Raw genomic sequence first — 15,000 nt, forward strand, 5'->3', positions numbered from 1 at the left:
TGAAGAAGCAATCTAAATGACTGTGCAGTATGTACTACACTTCATGAATAATTAGGAATGAGAACATGATGGCTATAAGAGTATTGGAAGAGCCTGCTTCCATTCTGAACGGAAAGCTGAGTTGTGTGTCCATTGGCAAAAACCAACCATGAAGGGACTCGAACCCTCAATCTTCTGATCCGAAGTCAGACACCTTATCCATTAGGCCACACGGTCATATGTCCTGCTGTGCTTATTTTTATAATGTAGGTGGTATGCAAGGATGGGAAATATGATATTGATAGTTATTTAGGTTTACATCAAATTGTGTTTTTTCAGCTCCTTTCAATTAAAGCATTCTTTTGGAATCTATATAATGAGAATGTCACCAGTACGATAAGCTTTTGTTTTCTTTTTTGCATTTAAACCTCTTTCTTCATGAGATTAAAGCTCAGTTGTATGCTTTACATAGCTCTGGATATTTCCAGAAGTGGAGAGAAACTGTTTTGACAGTAGTACAAACTGCTCCTTTCTGGATATGCCAATTTACACACGCTCAAAGGTTGTATACGTTTCATGAATCCTGCCTTGCCCTATTCAAGTAGCTGAAAGCCTGTCACCACCTCTAGAAACAACAGTTACACCAATCCAATTCAAATCATTTTTTCCAAAGGAATATCTTCTGCCGGGTCAAAGTTGCATCTGACAAAGATAGGTGTTTAAAAATCTACTTTGTAGTTTCAGAACACCAACATGACCCTGAAGAGTACAGAAGTAAAATGGTACCATTTCAAAGTTCCCGTACCTCATAAGCTTCTGAGCGGAAGCACGTAATAAATATATAAATTTTTCTGGAAAAGTAAGAGCGGATATTGGTTTTCACCTCAGATGGGACTCGAACCCACAATCCCTGGCTTAGGAGGCCAGTGCCTTATCCATTAGGCCACTGAGGCACAGATAAACACTTGCAGTCTAGAGGCATTATTCAAATGTATTCAATCGTCAAACACTGGTGTCTGCACACAGGACATTTCTCAGTTCTCTCCATAAGTAAACTTCCCATTTTCATCCTCTTCCATCCCCGACTTTAACACTCTGTTCTGTGCTATAATGGAGGCTCTGCATTTCGAGCAAGTGGAGAGAAATTGGAGGAGAACCACTTTCGACTCAACACTTCTTCTTTCCTGGATGCTTTTCTCAATAAACTGGGCTTTGACAGTGGTATCAAGCCGTCCTTGTCTTCAGCAGGACACAGAAACAGGCACCAAGTCTCCTAACCAAGTTCAACCACACTCTGCAACTTATTATACCAATGCTTTACAAATTATCCAACTGTGTCATCAGCAAAGGCAGCCAATGTGCCAATCCTTTATAATTCTTCTGTAGTACTTTTCTTTCTCGTAGGCAAAATTAGCACTTTAACTGCACAAATCATACAGATTTTACACTTGAAGCACTCCATGGACCCATACTTACACACCTTGCATTTCATCTACACACCCTTAAGCTAAAAACCCATTCTGTCAAGTCAAAATTCTGCAACCCTATTACATATTCAGTGCGTGTACATAGAAGCACTTCTTAATGCCACTAACATGAACAAGATTTTAGGCTGAATATGCAATCTAAATGACTGTGCAGTATGTACTCCACTTCATGAATAATTAGGAATGAGAACATGATGGCTATAAGAGTATTGGAAGAGCCTGCTTCCATTCTGAATGGAAAGCTGAGTTGTGTGACCATTGGCAAAAACCGACCACGATGGGACTCGAACCCTCAATCTTCTGATCCGAAGTCAGACGCCTTATCCAGTAGGCCACGCGGTCATATGTCCTGCTGTGCTTATTTTTATAATGTAGGTGGTATGCAAGGATGGGAAATATGATATTTATAGTTATTTAGGTCTACATCCCATTGTGTGTTTTCAGCTCCTTTCAATTAAAGCACTCTTTTGGAATCTATATAATGAAAATGTCACCAGTACGATAAGCTTTTGTTTTCTTTTTTGCATTTAAACCTCTTTCTTCATGAGATTAAAGCTCAGTTGTATGCTTTACATAGCTCTGGATATTTCCAGAAGTGGAGAGAAACTGTTTTGACAGTAGTACAAACTGCTCCTTTCTGGATATGCCAATTTACACACGCTCAAAGGTTGTATGTGTTTCATCAATCCTGACTTGCCCTATTCAAGTAGCTGAAAGCCTGTCACCACCTCTAGAAACAACAGTTACACCAATCCAATTCAAATCATTTTTTCCAAAGGAATATCTTCTGCTGGGTCAAAGATGCATCTGACAAAGATAGGTGTTTAAAAATCTACTTTGTAGTTTCAGAACACCAACATGACTCTGAAGAGTACAGAAGTAAAATGGTACCATTTCAAAGTTCCTAATACCACATAAGCTTCTGAGCGGAAGCGTGTAATAAATATATCAATTTTTCTGGAAAAGTAAGAGTGGATATTGGTTTTCACCTAAGATGGGACTTGAAGCCACAATCCCTGGCTTAGGAGGCCAGTGCCTTATCCATTAGGCCACTGAGGCACAGATAAACACTTGCAGTCTAGAGGCATTATTTAAATGTATTCAATCGTCAAACACTGGTGTCTGCACACAGGACATTTCTCAGTTCTCTCCATAAGTAAACTTCCCATTTTCATCCTCTTCCATCCCCGACTTTAACACTCTGTTCTGTGCTATAATGGAGGCTCTGCATTTCGAGCAAGTGGAGAGAAATTGGAGGAGAACCACTTTCGACTCAACACTTCTTCTTTCCTGGATGCTTTTCTCAATAAACTGGGCTTTGACAGTGGTATCAAGCCGTCCTTGTCTTCAGCAGGACACAGAAACAGGCACCAAGTCTCCTAACCAAGTTCAACCACACTCTGCAACTTATTATACCAATGCTTTACAAATTATCCAACTGTGTCATCAGCAAAGGCAGCCAATGTGCCAATCCTTTATAATTCTTCTGTAGTACTTTTCTTTCTCGTAGGCAAAATTAGCACTTTAACTGCACAAATCATACAGATTTTACACTTGAAGCACTCCATGGACCCATACTTACACACCTTGCATTTCATCTACACACCCTTAAGCTAAAAACCCATTCTGTCAAGTCAAAATTCTGCAACCCTATTACATATTCAGTGCGTGTACATAGAAGCACTTCTTAATGCCACTAACATGAACAAGATTTTAGGCTGAATATGCAATCTAAATGACTGTGCAGTATGTACTCCACTTCATGAATAATTAGGAATGAGAACATGATGGCTATAAGAGTATTGGAAGAGCCTGCTTCCATTCTGAATGGAAAGCTGAGTTGTGTGACCATTGGCAAAAACCGACCACGATGGGACTCGAACCCTCAATCTTCTGATCCGAAGTCAGACGCCTTATCCAGTAGGCCACGCGGTCATATGTCCTGCTGTGCTTATTTTTATAATGTAGGTGGTATGCAAGGATGGGAAATATGATATTTATAGTTATTTAGGTCTACATCCCATTGTGTGTTTTCAGCTCCTTTCAATTAAAGCACTCTTTTGGAATCTATATAATGAAAATGTCACCAGTACGATAAGCTTTTGTTTTCTTTTTTGCATTTAAACCTCTTTCTTCATGAGATTAAAGCTCAGTTGTATGCTTTACATAGCTCTGGATATTTCCAGAAGTGGAGAGAAACTGTTTTGACAGTAGTACAAACTGCTCCTTTCTGGATATGCCAATTTACACACGCTCAAAGGTTGTATGTGTTTCATGAATCCTGACTTGCCCTATTCAAGTAGCTGAAAGCCTGTCACCACCTCTAGAAACAACAGTTACACCAATCCAATTCAAATCATTTTTTCCAAAGGAATATCTTCTGCTGGGTCAAAGTTGCATCTGACAAAGATAGGTGTTTAAAAATATACTTTGTAGTTTCAGAACACCAACATGACTCTGAAGAGTACAGAAGTAAAATGGTACCATTTCAAAGTTCCTAATACCACATAAGCTTCTGAGCGGAAGCGTGTAATAAATATATCAATTTTTCTGGAAAAGTAAGAGTGGATATTGGTTTTCACCTAAGATGGGACTTGAAGCCACAATCCCTGGCTTAGGAGGCCAGTGCCTTATCCATTAGGCCACTGAGGCACAGATAAACACTTGCAGTCTAGAGGCATTATTTAAATGTATTCAATCGTCAAACACTGGTGTCTGCACACAGGACATTTCTCAGTTCTCTCCATAAGTAAACTTCCCATTTTCATCCTCTTCCATCCCCGACTTTAACACTCTGTTCTGTGCTATAATGGAGGCTCTGCATTTCGAGCAAGTGGAGAGAAATTGGAGGAGAACCACTTTCGACTCAACACTTCTTCTTTCCTGGATGCTTTTCTCAATAAACTGGGCTTTGACAGTGGTATCAAGCCGTCCTTGTCTTCAGCAGGACACAGAAACAGGCACCAAATCTCCGAACCAAGTTCAACCACACTCTGCAACTTAATAGACCAATGCTTCACAAATTAGCCAACTGTGTCATCAGCAAAGGCAGCCAATGTGCCAATCCTTTATAATTCTTCTGTAGTACTTCTCTTTCTCGTAGGCAAAATTAGCACTTTAACTGCACAAATCATACAGATTTTACACTTGAAGCACTCCATGAACACATACTTACACACCTTGCATTTCATCTACACACCCTTAAGCTAAAAACCCATTCTGTCAAGTCAAAATTCTGCAACCCTATTACATATTCAGTGCTTGTACATAGAAGCACTTCTTAATGCCACTAACATGAACAAGATTTTAGGCTGAAGATGCAATCTAAATGACTGTGCAGTATGTACTCCACTTCATGAATAATTAGGAACGAGAACATGATGGCTATAAGAGTATTGGAAGAGCCTGCTTCCATTCTGAATGGAAATCTGAGTTGTGTGACCATTGGCAAAAACCGACCACGAAGGGACTTGAACCCTCAATCTTCTGATCCGAAGTCAGACGCCTTATCCATTAGGCCACGCAGTCATATGTCCTGCTGTGCTTATTTTTATAATGTAGGTGGTATGCAAGGATGGGAAATATGATATTGATAGTTATTTAGGTTTACATCCCACTGTGTGTTTTCAGCTCCTTTCAAATAAAGCACTCTTTTGGAATCTATATAATGAAAATGTCACCAGTACGATAAGCTTTTGTTTTCTTTTTTGCATTTAAACCTCTTTCTTCATGAGATTAAAGCTCAGTTGTATGCTTTACATAGCTCTGGATATTTCCAGAAGTGGAGAGAAACTGTTTTGACAGTAGTACAAACTGCTCCTTTCTGGATATGCCAATTTACACACGCTCAAAGGTTGTATGTGTTTCATGAATCCTGACTTGCCCTATTCAAGTAGCTGAAAGCCTGTCACCACCTCTAGAAACAACAGTTACACCAATCCAATTCAAATCATTTTTTCCAAAGGAATATCTTCTGCTGGGTCAAAGTTGCATCTGACAAAGATAGGTGTTTAAAAACTCTACTTTGTAGTTTCAGAACACCAACATGAGTCCAGAGAGTACAGAAGTAAAATGGTACCATTTCAAAGTTCCTAATACCTCATAAGCTTCTGAGCGGAAGCATGTAATAAATATATAAATTTTTCTAGAAAAGTAATAGTGGATATTGGTTTTCACCTCAGATGGAACTCGAACCCACAATCCCTGGCTTAGGAGGCCAGTGCCTTATCCATTAGGCCACTGAGGCACAGATAAACACTTGCAGTCTAGAGGCATTATATAAATGTATTCCATCGTCAAACTCTGGTGTCTGCACACAGGACATTTCTCAGTTCTCTCCATAAGTAAACTTCCCATTTTCATCCTCTTCCATCCCCGACTTTAACACTCTGTTCTGTGCTATAATGGAGGCTCTGCATTTCGCGCAAGTGGAGAGAAATTGGAGGAGAACCACTTTCGACTCAACACTTCTTCTTTCCTGGATGCTTTTCTCAATAAACTGGGCTTTGACAGTGGTATCAAGCCGTCCTTGTCTTCAGCAGGACACAGAAACAGGCACCAAGTCTCCTAACCAAGTTCAACCACACTCTGCAACTTAATAGACCAATGCTTCACAAATTAGCCAACTGTGTCATCAGCAAAGGCAGCCAATGTGCCAATCCTTTATAATTCTTCTGTAGTACTTTTCTTTCTCGTAGGCAAAATTAGCACTTTAACTGCACAAATCATACAGATTTTACACTTGAAGCACTCCATGAACACATACTTACACACCTTGCATTTCATCTACACACCCTTAAGCTAAAAACCCATTCTGTCAAGTCAAAATTCTGCAACCCTATTACATATTCAGTGCGTGTACATACAAGCACTTCTTAATGCCACTAACATGAACAAGATTTTAGGCTGAAGATGCAATCTAAATGACTGTGCAGTATGTACTCCACTTCACGAATAATTAGTAATGAGAACATGATGGCTATATGAGTATTGGAAGAGCCTGCTTCCATTCTGAATGGAAAGCTGAGTTGTGTGACCATTGGCAAAAACCGACCACGAAGGGACTCGAACCCTCAATCTTCTGATCCGAAGACAGACGCCTTATCCATTAGGCCACGCGGTCATATGTCCTGCTGTGCTTATTTTTATAATGTAGGTGGTATGCAAGAATGGGAAATATGATATTTATAGTTATTTAGGTTTACATCCCATTGTGTGTTTTCAGCTCCTTTCAATTAAAGCACTCTTTTGGAATCTATATAATGAAAATGTCACCAGTACGATAAGCTTTTGTTTTCTTTTTTGCATTTAAACCTCTTTCTTCATGAGAATAAAGCTCAGTTGTATGCTTTACATAGCTCTGGATATTTCTAGAGGTGGAGAGAAACTGTTTTGACAGTAATAAAAACTGCTCCTTTCTGGATATGCCAATTTACACACGCTCAAAGGTTGTATACGTTTCATGAATCCTGACTTGCCCTATTCAAGTAGCTGAAAGCCTGTTGTAGTAATTCGGGGTTCCCAAGGCCTACACGCTCCGGAGATAACCCACTCACACTCAAGAACAGTTGGCACGGAAACTGTAAAAGGCAAAGAACAAGTTTATTAAGACCCCATGGGGTGGTGGTACACTCAAACAGCACCCTTCGGCAATGCAAGAGGTATCACACCGAACATCGGTGTGACCCCGTTTATATACAGTTTGGGGCAATAAAAGATAGGCGGCACAAGTTAAGACACATTTTCGAGACATATATGGTCATGTTTTGGAATACTGCCAGCTCATTGGAGGGTGGGCACACTCCGCTGGTCAGTTTGGTGCACATTCCTGAAGATCTACGGGTCAGTGGGAGCTGCGCATGTGCGGCTTGACCAGTACTAAAAATAGCCTGTTGCTGGGCAGACAAGAGTGGTCAGTGGAACGGACAACGGACTAAAGGGCACGTCGGCCACGAGGCCGCTCATGATCTAAGATGGCCGCCGCAACATTCAAAATGGCGTTTATCGTATATGGCCAAGTTAAGAAGGACAACGTATAGGTTCAGCTAATCGCTAATACGGACGGGCCAATTTACGACAGACGACCCTTTTAGCGTTTAGCTGAATCTACCTCATAATGAACATAATCAGGATGTTCGTCCGCAATGTCTATTAACATAATTTTGGTCACCTCTTTGTGCATCATCATTTTGTCATGGGCAAGAGCTCGCCTTGAAGGTAAGCAAGCTGATAAACACATTGAACATAAGGCTGGGCCACATTGAATACATAAACATATGAAAAACATTGCTCCCACAAGCATACAGAGAATTGTCAACAGTTTCCAGCCCCAAGTTGCAATCGTAGACCAGAACCATCCTGAGAGTGTCCAAGTTCCATTGTCCGGGTGTATCTCAGCAGCTATTTTATGCAGCTTGGAAATAGCATCATACACAGATGGAGAATTGTCCGGAACGTATACCCAACAGCTGCTTCCGATAATTCTACATGCCCCCCCAAGATCAGCCAAAACAACGTCCAACACCATTCGATTTTGGAGGGTAACAATTCTGGAAATCTGTAATTCCTCGGTAATATTCCCCAGGGCAATGGCAGTGTCATTTGCAACAGCCTCAACAACACGTGTCAGTCGTCTTATTTTCCGGCTGTTCAGTGCAGCCCCCACAAAGGAGAATAGTCCCAGATTAAAATCCACATACTGTTGTAATGCAGTGTCCGTTTGGTCAATGTCCTCCAGGGCAACAGTTCGTTTAACCCTATTCAAAACGAAATCATGGTACAGTGTATAATCGTTGTGGTACATCGGAGGGGCAATGAATACAGGGGGTAACACAAACGATACGTAGCACGTGCCCAACCACCCCACTGGAAGCTGATGGTATCCCTTCGTTCCACAGATAAAGTATGTATTTTGTGATGCAACAAATGAGATGCCATTCGGGCTATCAAACGTAAGAGAGATGTTACATTCGCTTTTCCCCACTGCAATCGTGCCCTTGTTTCTGATACATAAATCGGCTTTTGTGGCAATGACATTTATAACATGAGCACTAGATACATTAACATTCCGCTGATTGCTGTATACACGTGGGGCAGATATATTGTCAGGCCTATACTCTTCCCATTCGAAACGTGTACCCTCAGCCCGGGGAAACCCATCCTTGTCATGGAAACATACTTTATTCAAACGAAAAAGCACCCCCCCTTTGGTTGGCCATCTCAAAGTAAAAAGGAGGGTGTACCAGGCGTTGCATGACCCATTGTGTGAAAACGGGAGTGGAATAAGTGGGGTGCCCCCTCTCTTCTGGTGCCCAGGCAACATTCCACACACCCAACAATTCGAGGTATTGGTCATGTTATGCGTGTGGTGAAGAATCTGAATGAAACTGTTATTTAAATACGTTTGGCGATGGCGCTCTTCATGAAAGGGCAGTGTGAAATGAAAATGTTCAGACGGTGCCGGGGTAGTCGGCAGCAAATGTTTACGTACAGGCACCACAAGTTCGACTACCCAGGCTATAACAGCTATCACCACAATAGTCAAGACAAAGAGAAAGGCACCCAATATTTTCTTATTACGAGATGCCGTTGATGCCATATTTCAAGATTGTTCGTGCAAAATCTCAAATAGCACCAATTGTTTGCAAATGGTCCACAAATTGTCTCAGATACACGTACGTGTAGACCTAAAAAAAAGAAAAATGCGGTGCTGAACTCCGAGGTAGCCGTTGTTTTCTTCTCCGGGCCAAGACGGGTGTCGCTACTCTGGCAGAACTGATCCCCCCCCTTGGAATTCCCGGTTTCCGTTTCACAAACCTGGAGCGGTAACCAACCAGTCATTAAAAAAAAAGGAACACAAAAATCTTCTTATCGTGGACGTAGGTCGTAGCGCTCTCTTCCGATAGCAGATTGGTCCGGGAAGACTCCCTCCACTTCGGCCGACGTCACAGCTGGGCTCTTTTCTTTCTCCAAAATCTCCTTATAATCAGTCAACACAGCAGGAGTCACCAGATCCGGAGAGACATGGCGACAATGTGTCGAATGCACCCACCGCTTCCTGTTTGTCACTCGTACTGCGGTGCGGGTCGCCAGGAGGACCTGCTCGGGGCCCTTCCACCTAGGCTCCAGACTGCTTGCTCTCTCAAACGAGCAGACCATTACATGGTCACCAGGACGAAGATCATGGCCCTCTCCAGTAGAGTTGTCCGGGAGCGCTTCTCGAACCTGTTGATGAATAGAGAGCAAATCATTTGTTAATCGTGCCAAATAATCATTCATCATAACACAAGGCACATCATGTATTAATCGCGGCTTGGGCACCCCCCAGATATTCATAGGGTGGCCAAACACCACCTCATAGGGCGTAAGGCGGGTTCGTGAGTGGGGTACTGATCTAAGAGATAGTAGTGCTAGCGGCAACGCATCTGGCCACTTCAATGATGTAGACGCCACAATTTTGGCCAGCTTAAGCTTCAACGTGGCATTGTACCGCTCGACCAAACCTGCTGACTGAGGGTGGAATACAGCGTGGAACTTTTGCTGAATCCCTAACCCCTTCAGTACATATTCCACAATCTTTCCAACAAAATGGGGCCCATTATCGCTCCACAAAAATTTGCAAACTCCAAAGCGAGGAAAGAATTCCTTAAGCAACACCTTAGCTGTTGTCAAAGCTGTATTGTCTTTCGTGGGGTAGGCCTCAACCCATTTGCTAAAAGCACACACCACCACTAGGACGTACTTCAGGTTATTGCAACGCTCGAGTTGGATGTAATCCATTTGAAGCACCTCAAACGGTGCAGAGGGTGGAACGAACCCTCCTTTCGGAGTATGGGTCCCCTTTCCAGGATTGTGTTGCAAACATACCAGGCAGGTCTGCACTACTCTCTTTGCAGTATTCGCAATCTCGGGATGCTCCCAAACTCGTGTTAAAAGCCGAGTTATTGCAAGAGCTCCGACATGAGCCAGTCCATGTGTCATCTGGACCATCGCCTGTAAGTACGCCGCAGGCAATTTCCACTTCTCCATGTCTTTGCTTCTCCAACAACCCTCGTCATCTAGTACCCCATCTGCTGCCCAAGCCGCAAGTTCAGATTCTGTGGCTGATTTTTGGATATCCCATATCTCTGCTCTAGCATCACTCCATCGCTCAGCCTGTGATTGTACCACGTACATGGGGGAGCTAGTTCGGGACATAGCCGTTTGCCTTGCTATACTGTCTGCAAAGGCATTTCCTTGACCCACTTTATCCGTAATCTTTTTATGGGCACTGCACTTTACTATCGCTACTTTCTTAGGGCCAAGCAACGCATTTAGGAGATCACGCACTAGCTCTCCGTGCATAATGTGCTCTCCGTGTGATGTCAGAAACCCGTGTTCTCTCCAAAGAAGCCCAAAGTCGTGGGCCACTCCAAAGGCATACCGGCTGTCCGTGTATATGTTCACACATAATCCGGCACTCAATTCGCAGGCTCTTGTTAAAGCTATCAGCTCTGCTGCCTGAGCTGATTTTTGTGGTATCCTAGCTGTTTCTACCACTGTCTTAAGCGTCGTGATCGCGTATGCTGCGGAAGTCGTTCCATCTGGCAGCCTTAAACACGATCCATCAACCCACAGTTCCCCATCCACATCAGGAAGTGGCACATCCTGTAAGTCAACACGACCCTTTGTCTGCTCCTTAGTCAGGAAAACACAGTCGTGATGTTTTTCTTCCTGACCCTCCTCGGCCGGATAGGGCAATAAAGTGGCAGGGTTCAAAGTAGCGCATCTTTTCAATGTTATATGTGGCGCTAAGAGTGTCAGCTCATATCCTGTAAGTCGTGCACTCGTGAGGTATTGAGTCTTTGTTTGGTTTAACAGGGCATCTACTGCATGAGGGACTAACACTAACAATTTGTGTGATAACACTATGCCCTCACTCTGTCGTATGGCTACTGCTGTTGCTGCTACCGCTCGAAAACACCCAGGCAACCCTCGTGCTACAGGATCCAAAATGGCAGAGAAATATGCACATGGCCTCTGCTTATCCCCGTGTAATTGCACTAACACTGACAACGCGCACCCATCATTCTCGTGCACGTACAATGTGAAAAGTTTCGTATAGTCTGGTGTACCTAACACGGGTGCGGAACAAAGGGCCTGCCTCAACTGTTCAAAAGCCTTCTGACATTCATCTGTCCACTCAAGGGGCATTGGTGTAGCTTTGGACAGTAACGCTAACAAAGGTTTTATGATATGTGAAAATCCCATGATCCATTGCCTACAAAAGGACGTCAACCCTATGAAGGCACGCACATCTCTCTGCGTGCGGGGGACTGGTGTGTCTAAAATTGCTTGAATTCGATCAGATGTTAATGCACGTCCCTCCTTAGACAACAGATGACCGAGGTAGGTCACCTGGGGTCTACAGTATTGGAGCTTTTTCTTGGAAACCTTGTGATTGTGTTGCGCCAGAAAGGAAAGCAACTCAATCGTACTCTGTTCACATTGCGCATAGGAGTCAGCGGCAAGCAGAAGGTCATCCACGTACTGGATGAGCGCAACGCCGGACTGCAATTTAAAGGAATCTAGTTGCCTTTTCAAAGCCTGGCTGTAGATGCTAGGGCTTTCAGTATATCCTTGGGGAACACGACAAAATCTATACGATTTATTATTGAGTGTAAAACCAAACAGATATCTGCTGTCTGGGTGAACAGGGATAGAAAAGAATGCATTCTTTAAGTCAATCACGCTAAAAGTGGTGGCCGTCGGTGGAACCAAAGTAAGCAAAGTCGTGATATCAGACACCACCGGGTATTGGGGAATGACAATTTTATTTATCTCCCGCAAATCAATAATAAATCGATAGATCTTGCCATCTGCGTCTCTCTTAAGAATCGGTAGAATAGGGCTGTTACAAACATTATAAGGGACCTCCTCCACCACCCCTGCAGAAATCAAATCCTGAACAATATGTGTCAGTGCAATTTCACCTTCTTTCGAAATCTTATACTGTGGCACTCGTGGTAGAGGGCCCCCCTCCTTAACAGTAATATGTATTGGTGGAATACGCATCTCTCCCACATCCGTATCTGAGGTCGCCCACAACGTGTGCGGCAGAGAGGCCAAAGCAGGGATGTCTAAAATGGCATAAAATCTGTCAGGGTCAGGGCAATCATCAGGGTCAGGGTAATTGTCATTCAGAATAACCCGCACTCCCTCTGGAGCGCAACGTATTGTCGCTCGAAAATATTTAAGTAAATCAATGCCCAGGATATTGTCTGGGGTATGGGGTGATAACAAAAATTGGCCAAAACTGAAATATTTGTCAATGCATAGTGCTAGGGGCTTGGACAATGGGCTGGGGGAGGGTGTGCCATCAAACCCTACACACGTAATCATTTCGCCAGACAGGGGAGCCCTCGGAACCAAGTTTTTCGACAGAGCGCTACGAGTAGCTCCTGTGTCGACTAGAAATTGATCAGTAGAACCCAAAATACCCGCTGTTACATATGGACCTTGCTGATCTACCGGCACTTCAACTGATTCCTTACCCCATCCTACGCAATCCTATGCATGCACATAATCCTGGTGTTCCACATTCTCTCCTTCCGAAATCTGATATTGATTCCGTCTATCAAACGTATTCCGTTCGCCCTGGCCACGGCCCCTCTCCTCAACCTTTCCACGATCACCTCCGCCACCTCTCGCTCCAGTATAACCTCCTCTCGACCTTCCACTTCCTCGACCACGCTGACTACGCTGTTCGCGAAGTACCGGACAATCTTCGGCCCAATGCCCAAACTCCTTACAATAAGCACACTGATCCTCCGCAATGTCCGTACGACCATACGACGCGTTTCCTCCACCTCGTCTACCTCTATCGTTCCCTCTGCCCTGTGTTCCCCGAACCTGTGCCAACATCACCTTCGTTTTCAATTCCTTCGCCTTTTTCTCTACACTTTCTTTAGCCTCCACTTCCTGCCGCTCATAATACTGAGCCATAGTTAACAAGGACGCAGGGGTCGCCGTGGCCCAGGAACTTTCACTCGACTTCAACCGCTTTGCAATCTCTGGTAGGAGATTAGCTACATACTTATCTACAAACAAATGCCGACCCGTATCGTCTGTTAAAGATTGACCACTGTAATCATGAAAGGCTTCCTCGAAGCGTGTAAAGAAATCTGAAACCGTTTCATCGGGTTTCTGCTTGCACGACGTTAACATGGTCCAATCAATCTTTTTGGATGGAACAAGCGTTTTTAATTTATTCAAGATAGCTGCCGGTAGATCCAGGATTAGCTGACAGGGCTTACATGCTGGTTCTCTGTCTAAATCTGCAGCATTTATTTCTTTCCATGTAGCTCCCAATATCGTTTCATCATTATTTTTACGAATTTGTCGCCACATATCAGGTGGTAATATCAGCCCAAAAAACAAATCTATGTCTACGAGAGTCATCACACAAGACGATATAGCCCCCTCCACCCCCTCATAAAATGCCGCTGGATTCTTCCGAAGATCAGGTAAAGAATTTTTCAATGCCATGACATCTGCTCTATTCCATGGCGTGTAAACCCAGTTATACACAAAATACCCTTGCGCATCCTTCGATAATTTATCCTCATCCGTACCTTCCCCCTTCGGCGGAACATACAAAGGCGCAGCTTCACGCATAGGCATAACATGCAACGCAGAACTCTTTCTGAACCACGGAGAGAACACTCTTTGGCCTGCCCATTGTTCTCCAATTCGGACTCCTTTTGCCTCTTTTTCCGCTCCTCCCGCAATCGGGTTGTCTCATCCCGCAACTTGATCAATTGCGCAAACAGGTCATCGACATCTGAAAGATCAAAATCACCTTTAGTCAAATTTTCACGGTACACTGACAACGCTTTGGGTTCTAACGTATCAGAAAGGTCACGATATGCGCCTACTACTTCATCCGCCAGACTAGACAAAAAGTACATCAATTCAAGATCCGACCACCCTTTCTTTTCTGATACCAATTGCTCCTGAGTAACACTACGTTTATTCACTTTACGAGCCCAACTACGTAGATGAGCGGACCTCTCCGTAGTAAACCTGAGAGCAGATATACCCTTCTTGCTCGACTTATCCTGTCCGTCATCATCAGAATCCACAGCTGGAGCCGTCGGCGTAACATACGGAGGCGGTGACCGATCTAGCAAAGAAAAATCATCAATTTCATTATTAAGGACAGGATAAAGCGGTCGGCGAATAGGAAACTGGCCAGTCGTTTGCAAATTACGTTCCCGTTCCTCCCTTTCTTTCTTCTCCTGAGCCTCCTTTTCCTCAAGCTGTAAAGCCTTATCCCGAGCAGCCTTGCGCTGCTCTTTGTCCGCCAAGGCAACCTCACGCTTCATTCGCTCACGCGCCGCTTTCTCCCACATTCGCACACAATCAAACATATTTTGTCTAGACCTGCGTTGAAACATACATTGCTCTACAAATTGTATTTTACTCAAATCATAAGACCCGTGTAGAGGCCATTGCAATTCAGGATCGGCCTTGGTGTATTTATGCCATAATTTAC

General features: G+C 43.6%; 5 non-coding genes across 5 annotated transcripts; all 5 read right to left on the reverse strand.

Moving 5' to 3' along the window:
• Positions 1-143: 143 nt before the first annotated feature.
• Positions 144-216, reverse strand: TRNAR-UCG (transfer RNA arginine (anticodon UCG)). Its single transcript has one exon. It is a non-coding gene; the product is annotated as a tRNA-Arg (tRNA).
• Positions 217-859: 643 nt separating this feature from the next.
• Positions 860-932, reverse strand: TRNAR-CCU (transfer RNA arginine (anticodon CCU)). The gene has a single exon. It is a non-coding gene; the product is annotated as a tRNA-Arg (tRNA).
• Positions 933-4,921: 3,989 nt separating this feature from the next.
• TRNAR-UCG (transfer RNA arginine (anticodon UCG)) lies at positions 4,922-4,994 on the reverse strand. Its single transcript has one exon. It is a non-coding gene; the product is annotated as a tRNA-Arg (tRNA).
• A 645-nt stretch (positions 4,995-5,639) lies between these two features.
• TRNAR-CCU (transfer RNA arginine (anticodon CCU)) lies at positions 5,640-5,712 on the reverse strand. Its single transcript has one exon. It is a non-coding gene; the product is annotated as a tRNA-Arg (tRNA).
• An 803-nt stretch (positions 5,713-6,515) lies between these two features.
• On the reverse strand, positions 6,516-6,588 carry TRNAR-UCG (transfer RNA arginine (anticodon UCG)). The gene has a single exon. It is a non-coding gene; the product is annotated as a tRNA-Arg (tRNA).
• Between the last annotated feature and the right edge of the window lie 8,412 nt (positions 6,589-15,000).

Source organism: Lissotriton vulgaris, chromosome 5 (assembly GCF_964263255.1).
Source record: "Lissotriton vulgaris chromosome 5, aLisVul1.2, whole genome shotgun sequence".
NCBI classification, from domain to species: Eukaryota; Metazoa; Chordata; class Amphibia; order Caudata; family Salamandridae; genus Lissotriton; species Lissotriton vulgaris.